Source organism: Passer domesticus, chromosome 13 (assembly GCF_036417665.1).
Source record: "Passer domesticus isolate bPasDom1 chromosome 13, bPasDom1.hap1, whole genome shotgun sequence".
NCBI classification, from domain to species: domain Eukaryota; kingdom Metazoa; phylum Chordata; class Aves; order Passeriformes; family Passeridae; genus Passer; species Passer domesticus.
In genome coordinates this window covers 8,472,301-8,489,113 of record NC_087486.1, presented here as the reverse complement: position 1 = coordinate 8,489,113, position 16,813 = coordinate 8,472,301, and positions in this window count along the sequence as shown.

Below are 16,813 nucleotides of genomic sequence, written 5' to 3'. Positions count from 1 at the left end.
TTAGCAGATGATTGACAAGAAAAATGGTCCAGTAGAAGGATTGGTCATATAGGCTGATGGAGAGTTACAACAATGGAAAATAAAGTAGCAATCATAAATCAAAATTACTCCACTCCTCTTTCTGGGCTAGAATTGTGTTTTCTTTGTTTGTATTTTGTTTTAACTATTGGTGCATTTAGACACAGCAGGAATGTAGGTCATCTCATATGAAATTGCATCCTAAAAAGAAAAGAAAATCAGCCACCTCCTTGCTTCACCCATCCTCTGTCTGTTTGTAGTGCAGACATTCTGAGTGGTGTGTGAGTTATGTGGGTTGTGTGGTGATTTTCCCTCTCTTATCTTTTGTCTATTACTGCTAATAGAATCAAGTTTATTTGTTCCTAAAAGAAAAGAAGTTAGAGAAATGCAAAAAAGACAATAAAAATAAAGATATGCTTGGGATTAGCATTTATTATTTCTTGATGTTGCCTTATTCAGGAATGTGTTTATAAGAATTTGTAGGTAAAAGTCTAAGAACAATGGTTTATATTCATATTATTTTTTGCTAAGGGATGCTTTCATACTCAACAAATTACAGAGCAAAATATCTAATAATTCAGAGGTGTCAGCACCTACAATGTCATGACAGACACAGAAAAATGATGCATGATTAAGTTCCTTGCCTAGTGAGAAAGGACATATGCTAGTTGCTTTTTTAATTATTCTGCTGCATTGTTCACCAGCTATGAATATATTGATTGGAGAAGAGGCAATAAATGTCACCCCAATCCCCCATTAATTATCATTATTCTTTCTCTACTCAGTTGTTCCTATCCTCAAAACATTTATATTCTACATGCATACCCTACCAGAGTATGGTGGGTAGAAGAGTATACTGAGTAAAAGAGATGGAAAATAGGTGACAAAATAAACCAAAGGAGTCAGACATGGGCAGGAGGTGCTAATACCAGCAGGTTGGACAAGAGGCACTGGTAAAGCCTCTTCAAGAAGAGTTTGGGTGCAGTGCAGCAGCAGCAGACTCAGAATTACACACCAGGTAAAGGGCCTGCAGTCTGCTGCCTGGGGAGCTGACCCTTGCACTGACTCCTTTTGAGCTATGTTTGCTTTTTTACCAATAAATGAATGTTTGGATGGATTCACCACAGATTTCAAAAGGCTTGCCAATGAATATCTTTATTTAGGAGGCAAAATTACCTTTTTATAGTTCTATATATGATTAACCCCTAGAAAATTTCCCTCAAAAATACTTCTAGGGGTATATCATCAAGGACTGAAGGATTATGTGGTAGTCAATCACTGTCCCATCAGCCCATAACTAGCTATAAAACTAGTTCTGAGACTTCTAACTTGCACTGGCACAGGTGATCAGTGTTTAGGCTCTTAAGGACAATGCAGAGAAAAGTCTCTCCTTTGGCAGAACCTTCCAAAGGGTTCCAATGACAGCAGGAGAACAGTGAGTTGAAGCCAGCACAAGGTCAAACTCCTGGAGCACATTTTTGGTTTTTTCAACATCCTCTTTCCCTGGAACTGAGCAAAGCTGGATGCTGCTCCACATGTACTTCTGAGCCTCAGGAACATCTGGAGAGCACATCTGCTGCAGAAGACAAGAGCAGCTGGGTGTCTGCAGCACTCTGGAGCAAGGAGACCCCCAGAGGTCTCAGATAAGTGTTGAAAAGCAGACTAGAAAGTCCAGTTCTCAGGGGGGCCCATATGCCAGGGTCACAGGGGACAGGGGCAGCAGATGATTCTCATGCTCCTTTGGGACCTCCCTGTCCTTCTTTCTCTACTCCCTTCCAAAACACTGACACTACTGGAGTGACAGGAATCTACAGCTGCATGTTGTTCTGTAGTTTGTGCTTTGGACAATCAACATTCATTGACTTTTTCCTCCAAACTCAGTTGGTCACCTTGTCCTGATCATCCTTTCCTCCATTATGTTCTGCCAAGGGTGCTGACACTGTAAGGATGTCTGGAAGGTTCTGGTCATTCCTGAGCCAGCTGGAGCCCTTACAGTTTTCAGGAGGACTGGAAGCACTTCCAGTGCCTGTGCTGAGCTGTGAGCTCAGACACTACACACATACTCCATAGATAGCTTTGAGAAGCTATAGCTTTAACATAAATCTGAAATATAATTCTGAGAGCTGTTTGCAAAAATAATCAACAAACATAACATTTTCTTTTTCCTTAGCAGTAAAAAGAAATGACCATTCAATTTCACCCAGTTTTAACCAGGAGTTAAAGTTGCAGTTGTTTGAAAATTATTGTTTCATCTATCTCAGTTCTTTAAAATGAAAATTAAAAGAGTGGATGACTGCAGGAGCAGAAAACATGACCTATAGCAGATCTGAAGTAATTGAAATCATCTAGCCTTGAATATAAAAGACTTGAAGGAAAACAATAGTAGCTCTAAGATAAAGAAAGCAAATTATACACCATGACATGCTCCACAGCCATAATACATGTGCTGTTTTGACAAACATTTCCTTTCTGTATGATTACAGTGACTTTTATTAAAATAGGAAAACTACCATTTGGGAGGGAAGAGGAGAGGAAATTGATTAACTATATCTAATTTCCTCCCAAATATCTGGATTGAAGAATCAGAAGCTGCATATAGCACAAAGGTGACACATTTGTTTGGAAATTTCCCAATGGCTCATCTCACCTTAGGTGAGGAAGGGATAGATTTTGTCACTTAAGTGTATGTATGAAACATGACTCAAAAAGGCTGCAAAGATGCAATGGAAGCAATGGAAAGTTGAGAAGTGAAGGGAATAAATTGCAGAAGCTCAGAGATTATTGTGAGCCCTGTTCTAGTGGAACCCAATTATTGTGAGCCCTGTTTTAGTAGTACCCAATTATTGTGAGCCCTGTTCTAGTGGTACTCTTTAGAAATGAGCAAAATCTCACTAAATAATAAGTAGGGTGTTGCATGAGAGTCAAGTCTATCACTCAACATGTCACTATTTTTTTTGCTATCTATTCAATTTCCATCATTTTTAGAAAAGACTTGAAAGAGGGAAGTAAAAGTGGAGACAAAGATTCAATATATTCACTGTTAAACTGTATCTCATGCACATCTAGGCATCTTCACCTCCATATAAAGATACGTTTTTAGTGCATTGTTTGCCATTCTAAGGAATCATGAGGAAATATATGATCTTTAATCAGCTGAAGATTCACCTTCCATTTGAGACAGACGTACAATAAACCTTCTTCGAGTCAAGCAATCATATTTTATCACTTAATCAGTGAAGTACTTCCTCATTCCTACACAGTTTTTAAACTATTCTATTTTATAGTACTTTTTCTTAAGTATTCTTTCAATGAATAAATCTAACAGCAAAACTTAAATAAGAAGACAGCTTACTGCTAGGGAATCTGTGAGCTTGGTTTTGTTGTTCAAAAACCAATCCCAAAATAGTATTTGAAAATCAAGAGAAGCAGAGTTACTATCACCACTGCAACTACAGAAATATTTAGTAGGTTTATACTTCCACTTGTTAAAAAAAAAAAAAAAACAAAAACCACAAAGGAACAAAGAAACTGTAAATTAACCAGTATTTTTAGCTCAAAAATGGAAAATTTAGAAAGCTACCTTGAATAAAACCTGTACCCTTGGACATGCCAGTCGAGCTCCTAAAATCTGGAAGAAAAAAGGCTACAGTGATATTTTAAAAACACTAGCAAAGAAAAGTAAGGATAACATTTCATTACCATAAAATCAGCAGCTTTTCAGTTACTTAGGAAATACTAGCACAGGTAAAGGCAGTTAAATAATAATTAATGAGAACCTGAGAAGGAGTTGGGTTCTACACACCTCTGTTGTTCATTGAGATGAAGTTCAATTAAAGTATGGGAGAATTAATTTACCTGGAGCCAGGAATCCATGGGAGGACTAACCAGGCTCCTCCTTCATGTCCATCAACGCACAAAAGCATTTTGGGAGGGACAGGTTGCCTGATTTTCTCTGAAGCGTCAGAGAAAGCATCCGAAGAAAGGCAGAAGACTTCTCTGCTCTAAAAAACCCAAACCCCCAAAGAAACACAACATACAAAGCTGAACATCCCTAAAGAGAAGAAGGTGATGGTGTCTGCTGTATTTCAGACAGGAACCAAAGCTTAATGCCCCAGTGGCACTCATGGAACTTCCCTGCTGCTTGCCCTGTCTGCAGCTGCAGAATGATGCCAAGGTCCCTGTGCTCACCTGGCACTGTCAGTGTGTGACAGACATAAATGACAGACATAAACCAGCTCCCAGGGCACTCCCTAGTTATCTTATTTCCAGTAAAGGACACAGCATACATGGAAGTTCAATCACCTCCTGTCTTGAATAACAGCAATATTTTCATGCAGCATTTGCCAAAGGACATTGTCACAGACATTTGCACATGAGCACAAACCCACCCAGCTGCACCAGCACTTCCCTCAGCCTGGGTGATGGATGCAGTGCAATCTTTGTTCCTTCCAGTGTGCTGCACAGGAAAGAGAAAATGCAGGAAAGGGTGTGATACTTACTCAGCAGCCCAAGGTGGACTGTGTTTTTGTAGCTGATTAGTATTGCTGTGCCATTGCATTTCTCATTAAAATCCCTTTCTTGAAGCTAGGTACAATTTGCACCATGTTTTCCACTTGTTTGAGCTTCAAGCTGTCGCTCAAAAATTTAATTTTAGCTGGGTTCATCTTTCCATCACAATTTTTTTGTCACAGTGGTTGATTAATTCTATGTCATTGTTTGCTCTTTTGCGAGATTAATTGCAGGATGAGAGAATAGATGACTTTCTGGTGAGGGAATATATGAAGTTATTGTAATTCCACAATGCTGGAAAGCAACTTTTTCTCCATCTGACTCCAGGCAGCCAAAAATGATGTAATGAAGCTGGTTTGGTCTGTTATTGGATCAATAACTGACCCAAGGAAAGACTTTGTTGAGTTTTTTTTTTTAAGTTCCATTTAAAGTCTCCAAGCTCTAAAAGTTTGAAAAATATACCCTGAGCCCTGGAAGGAGACAAGCCACATTCACAGCCCAGACAGACTGACCAACAGTGGGGAGCTTTAGCATTTAAACAATATTTCCTCTGGAATTGTGCAGCATTTCATGGCAGGCAGCACTGTGACAGAGGTTTTCCCCAGGTGGGGCTTGTGCCATTCCAGCCCAGGTGAGCTGGCATCTCCAGCTGTAAGACACTTGGGACACAGTAGATTTATCTGAAGTAAGAATAAGAAGGGGACTTTGGGATGTTTTTTCAGTCTGTAATGACACAAATCTGACATTATTTTGTATTCAGTCAACCTTTCATTGGCTCCCTTTAGTATACATTTATTTCCCCACAGAGCTGCTTGGCAGAGCACATCTTCAATGCTCTATGATACCCTCATGGAGTTCTTTTCTATACAAACCTTATTTATTCAGCTCTTATTCCATTTATTCTGCTTACTGATCCTTCACAAAAAAAAAATACTACTCACTTCTTAGACAACTGAATTGATATTTCTCTACTGGTTTTTCATTTGAGTTTGAACATAGTCTTTCATTTACCCTATTGTATAGAGAAATAAAAGGTTTTCCAGAAATGTCTATGCTCCCCAGATGTATAATATTGCAGTTGCTTGTCCCTTCCTGCTCTAAAGGCAAGGAGAATATTTCTCCAGTTTCTATGAGAGCAAGTTTAGGCATTGCTTGTATAAATTAATTTCATGAATAACGAAGAATGAATTGCTTTGCATCATAAGGCATCCAACTCAAAAATTCATGGTGCTGCATAAAATGCAATAATATTGTCCATAGTCTGTCAGATTTTTACTATTTGAATTAAATCTATAAATACAGATTGAAAGTGGCTTTGCAGTGTTCAGCAGAACTGTGTAAAAAAGGAAAATGCTTGATATTTTAATTTTTTGCTAATTTTCCCCAGTCAGCTCTAGTTTTTTGCATGCACAAAGTTGGGTGTGCATTGCCAGGAATATTACTCTTTTTTGTCCTGTGATACTTGTGAGCAAATCCAGCAAGACCATTGGGGATAATTCAGGTAAGAGAAGGCAACAAAGCACATCAATTCACTGCTGTTAAATCCTCTAACAGAAGTCACAAACCACCTGGAAACAGCATCTACTCAAAACTGCCTTGAATTGCATGAATACATGAATATAACCTGAATGTTAATCTGAATTTTGCAATTATCACCAAAATAGATAATGAACACTAAAAATACCTACCCCTGTGCAAGGAGATAACTACAAATTTTTTTGTATAAATTCTCATTTTTTCTAAATTTATCCAGAAAAAAAAAGACTACATTACTTTTTAAAGAATGCACTTCAATGGAGTACTTTCAATTTTTACTCTTTGAAAGCTGAGCTGCACATTTTATTCTGGAAAAGACCCTCACTCTAGTTTATCCAAGAGAAACAACTGTGATGTTGGAAGCATGTCCCAGCCTTTCATAAAAGCTGACTGTAAACAAAATCCACCTCTCCCCAGAGCATAAATGTAATAAAATATTTAGAGTTTCTCTATACAGCATCAAGCTACTCATGCAGCAATGAGGGAAAAGCACTGGAGTGACTGGACTGAGCTGCTTTAACACAACAAATGTTTTGGCTGCTTGTATTGGCTGCGCCAAAAGCCTGCCCTCCATGAATCCTGTAGGGAGGATCCCTGTGCACAGATAACAGATCACTGGTGTGCCTAGGACACAGCGGGGAATAAAACCCTAGAAACAGACCCTGTGAAAGGGTTGTCACCCCCACAGCATGCAGTTGCTTCCTGACTGATGTGCCAGGATTGCTTTAGGAACAGGGAATGCAAACCCCAAACCAAACCCCAGCAGCCTGTCCCGTTTATTTGGTTTACTGTTTTCCATACTCAAGCTTTCCCAATGTGTCCTGTCATATCTCGTGAGACAAATCTGCCTCCTAAAATCCAGCCCACAGAGGAAAGCAAACCTGGTTTGACTTTTCCAGATAATAAAAATATGTGTTCTATGGGGAGCTGCTGTACCCAATTGAGTGAAATCATCACTGACGTTTCAGCATCAAGCCTGTGATTTTGAAAGTCTGGCTCTTGGGACTTACTTTAGAATTTAACAGGAACTATGTGACTCAATCCCATCAGAAAAATCCCATGAGTAACTGGAAAATTTCAGTATTAAAATTGAAATTCAGTGAAATACTGTGGGAGCAATCTCTATGTTCCTTATGTCCAGGTAGCACTGATGAAATCACATCCTGTGTGGAAGACACCAAAGAAATATGTGAGATGTTGTAACTTACAAAGAATACTCTTTTCAAAGCTATTTTACCCACAGGAATATTTAATACATCCCTCTCCATCAGGAGCACTCCAGTGCCACACTGTGATGTTCAAGGAGGCTGAGTAATTTCTGCAATTCCTCTTCAGTCCCAGCTCTTTCAGCCTTCCTGCACCACAGCAATGTGTCTGGGGGAGAATTTGCAATTTCTTGTCACAAGACAGAATCTGATAATCAAAATATCATCTCTGCTATAGTCGGCAAGTCAGGAGACGACTTAATGAGCCATAACATATACATAAAGAAGAATACATAGTTTTAAAAAACTCATGGTTTTCTCTCTCAATGAAAAGTTTTCTTAAGTATTTATCAAAGCATCAGGATTTCAAGAGAATGACTCAGATGTTTAAAGCTTGTTATTTGTTTAAATATCTCGTAGCATGAGGAAACTAAACTTAATGAGCAAATTTTTCTTCCTCACAATATACAGTTTTTTTCTAGTCTTGGGACTCTTGGGCATTATACTGAACAATTTTAGAAAGCAGTAATAATTAGGTAGAATTGCATCCAGAAAGTAAATCTCGATATATATAGCAGTGTCTGATTTTACAGGACTTTCTCCCTCCCTCCAGGCCGTGGTACTCATTTAGAAAAATTGCAAAAGGGTAATACACATCAGTAAATGAGCAAATTCTCAAAACAATTTACATTTTTACATGCATCTGAGGAAGTAGGACAGCTTTATTAGCTACCATAAGGTAGCACAAATAACTGCAGATTCAACTGCCTGGTTTTCTGAAACTTGTCAGAGAGCTTAATAGAAAGATAAATGAGAACTGCAAGCTTTAGGCTTCAAATCCTTGGGATATGTCAAGCTACAGCTTTAATACTAAACTTCAACCCTAATACAGTCTCCAAATTCAAAATGAAGCTATCAAGTGTGATTATAGGCTTTTATTTTGCATCCTAAATTCCATGCTGGTGTTCTGTTCAACATACTGTGTTTCTGGGAAGTCCTTTGTGGTTCAAAGTAATATTGCACCTCATATCAGACCAACCTGCCTTACTTTTCCCAAAAATGCTTTTAATTTTTTTTTTTTTTGCAGCAGAATGGTGCTGACATTTCAGTTTCTTTCATGTCAGGAATTGGGATGACCAGGTTATTTTCCTTCTGAAAAGGGCTGTTTGGAGATTTTAACTCCTCCATTGGCTCATTTATCAGGGGAGGCATCACCTGCTTCAGATTGCAGGACTGTGATTTCACACCAAGGACTGAGGGGAACATGCATTGTTTGGAGACAGCAAATTCCTGTCCCTGCAGCTGGCACTGGAATTACATAAACAACATGGATATTTTAGTTTTCTCTCAAGACAGTGTGTGTGTACAGTAATACTTTATCCCTGTGTTATCTGTACTTGCTGTTAGAATGAGAATTTTGCATCTGTGTAATTGAATTTTCAAGAAGGCCAATGTCCAAGCAAGAAAACAGAGATCTGCAGCAACCCAGCTCCTGCTCTGCATGGCCACAATATCTGAAGTCACTGCAGCATACATTTTCAAATATCCCATTATCCAGGAAATTGCTCTTTGACTTATAAGCTTTTAATCATAGAACTTTTTCACTGGAAAAAATCACCACAGTTTGCTTCCTTAAAAGAAAAAGATTCCCAAGCCGAGTTGAACACCTTAAAAATAAACAAGACAAGTCCAAGACAGAATATCAAGATTTCAAGTTTTATAAATAATTTTGAAGTATGCTCTCCATGATTTATTTTAGAAATACCAAAAATCCTTCTATGTAAAAATTGGTTTATATGTATTAGTAAATACATGTATATTTATGTCAGCTTTTTTTTAATGCTATATTTTAGTTCATCCAGAAGTCATCCTTTCCTTACAGCCTTTATTTCCCTGCTAAGAACATACTCAGTGCACACCTTCTTCTTGTGGAAGAAATGAGGCACCAGACTTCTCTACCCTACATTGTGTAATCCAGGAATTGTTTTTCCCCTGCAGGTAGCAATAATTGGTAGTTGTGATTTGGTTTTCTTGGCAAAATAACAACTCAAACAGCTCTTTATCAAGGCTGTAAAGAGCAAGGCTTTTTTCTCCAAACCTTTTGCTTTTTCCTACCTGTGTATAATTATCCACACACAGATCAATTTATTACCCCATGCATAAGCACATTCACTCTGCTTTTCCTTTCCCTTGGGACCTTTACATTAAGATGACGACTCAGACTGCTCAAACAGCCCAGCTGCAAATGCCCTTTGATCAAATGATGACTCAAGGAGACTCAAAGATCACTTCTGCAGGGAAAGTCAAGGCAAATTGATCAGTGCTGTCACTGGAGAGCAACAGCTCCTGAAGGACTAGATTTAAAATGCATTATCTTTAATGTAATCAAAGGAGCACTTAATTTAATTTTAAAATGCCTTGCAATATTTGTTAGTGCTACCATTTCAGGGTGTTGCAGGGACAAAAGTTAATCACACTGACTAGACAAACACCAATTTGTTTAATTAAGGCTATTCTGCTTTCTTTGTGTAATATTTTTCCAACTTGGTTTACCCATACATTATTTTTGAAACAGTAGGAGCATAGATGTAAATAATATTTCATGGTAGAGCTTCTGAGCCTAATGAGGTATGAGGGAGAAACTAAAGAAACTAAAGGAAAGTAAGGAAATTAAAGAATAGAAAGATCTTTTTCTTACCACCTCATGACAATTTTAGATGTAAATGAGAAGATATTAAACATGTCCATGGCATGGATTTTCCAGAAGTAGATCATAATCCACCCATGGATTACCCAGACAGCATGAGAAATTTTGGTTTGCTGCCTAGACACTGCTCCCAGAGCCAGGGATTAGGGGGTTTGCAGCCTTCTGCTGCTTTCTGTGTTGGCTTTGCCCTTCTGAGCTGCAGCAGTGATGGTGGGAGCTCCTCAGAGGCAAAGCCCTTCCCTTGCCAAGTGGCAGGAGGGATGTGCTGAGAGCCCTTAACACAAAGAATCTCCCCCCAGAGCTCCCCAGGCCACAGAGCCCCAGGCCCACACAGGGCACCAGGAACACCAGCTCTGGCTGTTTTTATCAGGCTGGTACAGGCAGCTTTGAGTGCCTGGGCTGAGCCAAAACCATGCATTTCCTCCACTCTTAGGTATTCCCCCTAGGCTTAGAAAGCATCAAGCTGGCTCTTCCTTATGACTTTCATTTCTGTGGCAGAGACTCATTATCCTTCTGGTTTATCCACTCTTGAATGACAGCGTGAAAGAAAAAGAGAAATTTAGGAACCAGTGAAAAGTGGACACCTGGAATTAAATAACTATAAAACAGAGCAGGACAGGGAGGGAGAAATAGGGAAAAGATGTCTTGAAAATGGAGTTCTGAAGTGAATGACACTAAGTAAGATTAATGTTATTCCTAAGGATCCTCCAGCGGTTTTTTTCTGTGTAACAATCCACAGGCATAAAATGAAACTCAAACCTTTAAAACCTTTAAAAGGGAAAGAGAAGGAGTCTGAAGAGCTTCTGTACTTCCCAGAAAATACAGGACATTAGACATAAATCAGGAACCAACCACAACCTGGAGAAAAGATCATAATAATAAGAAGAGAACGAGGATTGCACCAAGGAAAATATGAATTAAACAACAGAGAGCCCTGACTAATGAAGCCAGGCCAGCTGGCTGTAAACCAGGTGAGGACACATCTTCCCTGCCCATCCGTAGGATATGTGGTTCCCTAGAAAAATCATGTGCCCTTGGATTTTGTCTTTCAGTGCAAGAACATGGTGTTCCCTGTGCACATGTAAAATCAGAATAAGCACAGGGAACTTTGTAGGGTGGTTTTAGATTTACAATTGTTATAGAAAAAAAAATCCATGTGATTTTTCTCTACCCATATTTTTCAGATTTTTTTTTTTTGTTCACGAAACTTCATGGTCAGTAATTTATTTGTAGTAGAAATGCCTTCTACTTTAAACCATTTCTACAGCTGAAATGTTTGTTTAGAGCCAGCCTTTACTCTTTCTTATTTACTTTCTGCAAAACCTACACTGCACCCCACAAGAACCAGCCTTAAACATAGTAAATTTGAGTGAAAAATTTGAGTGAAAAATTCACTAGCATAACATTATCAAACCACGGGCAAGACCCAAGATTTAAGAGACCAATGTAAACATTTTCTGGTATTCATACATTTGATTCTCTATAATAATATTGTGTTTGAAAGTCTTCTTTTCAGCAGCATGGGCACAGAGCAGCTCTTTTTCCAGGATGTCAGTCCTTGCTCCACCATTGCTCACCTTCACACCAGTCATCTTCTCACTCAAGCAGAAAAGTGAAAATGGAAGTAACACTTCAAGCCAAGAAAAAAATAAAAAGCAAGTTCTCTGAACATGACAATTTGGATAAAAGCATTTCTGTGCTACCTCCCTCTTGTTGCAGAAGCAAGAAAGAGGACGTGTTTGATCTGCTTTTCTTTCAGAGCTCCAGCTGTGGGTACAGCTGCAAGAGCTGCTCCCAGAAAAAGCACTTGCACAGGAGGAAGAGCAGAAAGGTACAGTTTTTAGATAAATTCCTAAAAATGCACAATCAGACTCTGGTATTTGTGGAGGACTAGTGCCCCACGGATAGCTGACTTCCAAGAAATATTTAGTCCACTCCCAAAATCTGTTACAGAGAAATTCTGGGGTTTTCTTTCTAATTCACCTAAATGTAGCTCTAAAATTTTCTCAGGAAGTTCAGCTATAATGGATCTCTTCTGTCAAAAAACCCTAAAAAGGTTCAACCTGGAATGGTTCTTGGGACCACTGAGGTGGAAAAAGCATAGACAACCCCAATTTGTTTGGGTTTTATTATAGGTCTGCAGCTAGTCATGCCACTCACTTGACTTGCAATTCTGTTTCCTTTCACCACACACAGAGTCTGAGCAATGAAAAAGGGATTCAATTTTCCTATTTCAAACAACTGCATAATACTATGAGAAAATCTGGTTTATTTTAAAAAAAGGCAGGTTTTCCCTGGTTTTCCTTCAAGATTTCATTAAATTAGACAAGAGCAGCTGCATTTACAAACTGTCCCTTTCCCAGGACAGTCACTCCAGACCAATCTATGGACTTACATCTCAGCATCAGTAAACTGATTTTAAGGCTCCTCTTTTCAGGCTGGAAGGAAAACAAAAGTGAATAACTAATATAAGGAACCTTTTTTTCCCTCCCCTTTAAATTCAATAAAGCATCTTAACTCTTACCCTGATCTTTTGTGAATATCTTGTATGTGTTGTCACAGAAAAAAAAAAGTGAAAAAACATCCACTGTGAGTGCTCAGAGTGAGACTCATTCACTCTACACTTGTTACAGGCAAGTAATAAGCAACAAGGTTGCAGGATTTATTTGCAATAATCCTGGTTCCATGCCATTAACTACCAAAAAAATCCCTCTCCCCAAAAAACCCCAAACAAGCCAGAATGCTGAAGTCTACATTTCACGTACTCAAAGCAAGTGCATGGCACCTGCTAAGCTGAAAGGAGAGCCAGAGGAAATGATTTCTGGTGATTTACAGGTGAGCAGCAGCAAGGCCCTTCCAGGGAATGGGAATGAGAAATGCGTTGAGGACTTTGGGACAGAGAAACTGAAGGGTAAGAGGAGGAAAACAGAACAGTGGGAACAGACAGAATCTCAGCCTGCGTGGTCTCCTGTGTGCCAGTGGGAAAAGACCTTGTCAGAGTGAAGCAAAAAGACCTCAAGGCATATAAATTTCTGGCCTCAATTTGATCTCAAACTCCCTTCACAGCCTGGAGCAAGTCACTCCAGAGGAGGAAAGCAGCACAGGTTCAAATGACACCTTGGCAGAAAGCCTAAAAACTCTGCAGACTCCCACTGGATCGTTTCTCCTGCTTCTTATGGAAAGTTTTCAGCCCAGACCACAGCCGGATTTAATGTTCAAGTTAGCTGATGATGACTTATTGTCTTCATCACAGACCTGCCACCAGGCCACCCCAGCTGGCAGTGCCATGAGGTGCTTTGGAAAAATAAGATGGATGGCAGCAGCAGGAGCAGGAGAGCAAGCTCTGAACCAGGAGCAAAAGCAGAGCTCATTTAAGTCTCTTCTGCACTGTGCTGCAAAGGCCTGGGAGGGAAGAAGAGAAGGGGCAATGTTTTAAACCTATATAAATTTATATTACATAGAAAGAAGAACTTTTTCATGGTGAGGGTGGTAAAACACTGGCACCCAGGGAGGTGGTGGGTGCTGCATCCCTGGAAACATTCCAGGTCAGGCTGGAGATGGATCTGAGCTCCCTGACTGAGTTTGAGACGTCCCTGCTTTTGCAGGGGGATTGCTCTAGGTGAGGTCACCTCCAACCCAAGCTGCTCTGTGACTACATGATTAATTTTCCTCAGAAGAACATAGAGTGGCTGGACCTACAGAGGTTAGATTGGAGAAACCTAAACAGAACTCTTCCTAAATAAAGGCATGTTATGGTTAAAAAAAATAAATAAATTGTGGGACAAAGGGAACAGCGGGAAAGGATTTTAAGAAAGTCCCAGGCAAGTAAAATACTCCTTCAGTATTGGACCACACCCAATATTTTTTTTGTACTACCCTCTCTTGGGCTGCTGCTGAGGATCCCTGGCTATGCCAAGTAGCAGAGCCTCTGAAAGCCCAGACAATTGGCCTCTGGATATATGCAATGCAGAATAGAAAGGAGTTTATAAAACCAGTAAAGTGAGGAAACCTTCCTTTGGATAGGTGAATACTTTCCCATTTAATGGAACAGGTAATCCTCCAGTAGCACTCATGGAAGAACATTTCTATCACAAACAAACCATTGAAACAAGGGATTATTTCTGGTTATGGACTGGTCCCCTTTGCATGGCATCAGTTACAGTTTAGGGTTAAAAGCAGAACATCTGTTGAAGCTTTTTCCACTTGCTTTACACACATTTTCTACCACCACAGCATGAAGATTTAAGATGCTGGATGTTTATTCCAGCTTTAATTTTCTTCACAAATTCTTCATTTCTGTGGCAAATTAAAGGAGCAGATGCATCCCTGGGAAAGTTTCCAGACTGATTTTGAAGAAAGTGAGACATCCAATACTTGCTGAGCTGAGCTGGGCTTTCTGATCAATGGCAATACCACACACAGGATCAAAGAAGAGCTTGCAGTAAATAACTGATGTGTAGAGCTGTATTGCATGGTTAGGGTGCAGATGGTTTCTGTACCTCCCCATGGACTGCTGCTGAAGACATAAACTGCTGATCCCCATCTTTGATTATCACTCAGATCATCTATATTGCCTTATCTTTTGATGCAGCTGAATGCTCTGCTTTATTATATGGGTAAGTGATGAAAGCTCTTCCAGAAAATAAATACACATATAAATGTTGTATGTACAATATTATTAAACTACTGCGTTATAATCTAAAGTCTTTTCTACAAAGACATGACTTTTACTTCAGATTTATGGCATGCAAATCACAAATCCCAATAATTCCTCTCTGCTTCCTTGGGCACTTCAAATAAAAAGGAAAATATAATCTCTTTATTTCGCTTTTAGTGCAGGTCCAAACTCAGTGTTGCAGAGCATTTAAAACACTGTAATATTCATCTGTTCAGATTATTGTAGGTGAACTCCCACTGATTTTCATGAGGTAATGAGCATAAATAATGCATTTGAGAAAATTCAGTTACAGAATTAAACTGATCATTGTTCACCTGATGAAATAAATTCTATCCCTTAAGCACAGGCAAGCAAGAGGTTTGGGGATGTGGTTTAATCTCAGAGGGGCTGTGAAAGCTGATGGAGATGGCACGGTTTTTCTGCATAATCTGGTTTTCAGAACAAATCTGGGTTTTATTTGGTACATCAGATAGAACTGCAAATAGATTCTTCAAATGCTACTAAAAGAGCATTTAACTAACACAAACAAGCATAAGTTTGCAATAAGAAGCCAAAAAACCTCTTATTTCTAATACCAACAGAAATCTTTTACTTAAGTGGCCAACTGTCCTTTTCACCACATTGATCTTTGCCATCTCTTGGAAAAAGATTATTCTTCTCTTCATTCTTCAATCTTCTTGAGAAGACTGTTTTGGTTTTAATCACGTGGGCAAAGCCTGAGGGGAAATTGTCATATAAGTTGTAATTCACTCATTTCCTTTCAGCTCTAGAATTTGTTCTGGTGTGATTGGCCAAGAGAGCTTTTGTTTCTTCCTCTTAACTTTATGTTTCCTTTAGTATGGATTAAAGAGACATTTTTTTGTTGCTCTTGTTGAAGTTATTATTCTTGTGATAAGATCAAAATTGCAAATATGAAGAGAATGGTTTCATTTATAATAAAAGAAACATAAAATTTTCTATGAATGATTTTGTTTGAAATGTGTATTTTTGCTCTCAGAAGTACAGTTCATTACACAATATGAAGCAGGAATACTGAACTGCACAGCTAGGGCCTTCAGCAGAGCCCTAAAGGCCAGAATTTGCAGTTCTACCATGTACTGCTGTATTAAAAAAAAAAAAAGAAAAAAAAAAGAAAGGGAAAAGAAAAAAAAATTCTGCTGTTTCATTAGGAAAAAGAAAAAGGTATTACCAGGCTCTTGTGCACTACACTTACACCCAGAAAGCGCAATTCACACCCAGGGAAACACTTTCAGTTCTGGCTTTCTGATAAATTCAATGTGTAGAAGTGAGAGCTCTCATACCTTCTGAGAAGAACTCTGCTGATCATAGAATTGGAGATCTATAATTTAATGTAAAAAGTAATTTCAATATAACCAGGTTTCCCAATTAAAAAAAAAAATAGATTGTCAAGGAATTATTACCAGACTCAAGCAGTTTTTTCATTTTTACTTTCCTCTTGCACCCACTTTTTCATTTAGCATCTGAACTGACACATCTGGCCAGCCCTGAAAGGGAAAGAGTATAAAGTGGGGATGGATGAGAAGCAGAAGGACACAGCACAGCCAAGAAATCCCATCTCTTTTGTCAGGGACACACACTGATGCCAAGATGGAAAAAAGTCTATCCACTAATCTCTGTCTGTTTTGTCAGCTCTAAAACACTTCTTAAAACATTATCCACTGCCACTGCTACTGTACTGCAGGACCTGGATAATCAAGGGAAAGTGAGTGTTAAAGTAGAGTGAAATTACAGATCCTCATGTAGCTCATTTTATGCATTATTTGAGGGAAAACTTAATGAAGAGCTTTCTATCAAGGCAGAAGACCAGGAGGTACTTTCAGAAGTGCACTTCATTTCTGAGCTCGTGTGCTGAGCCCCAGAATCAGATAATTCACAAGATTAGCACTAAGCTGCTACACTTCCCTTCATCTTAGTGCCATTCCTAATGTGACTGAAGCTATTTGTTAAGCATTAGTGCAGCAGCAGCCCAGTGTGTGCCACCCAAGGGGATCCTGGCCCTGGGGACCTGGCTCACGCTACCTTCTCCTCCCTTGCTGCACCAGGGAGTCTCTGCCTTTCCCAAAGCTCAGCCATCTGCTCTCCCACTGCTCCAGCAGCAGTGGAAAATTCCTTTTTGTCTGAAAGGGGAACTGCATGGTA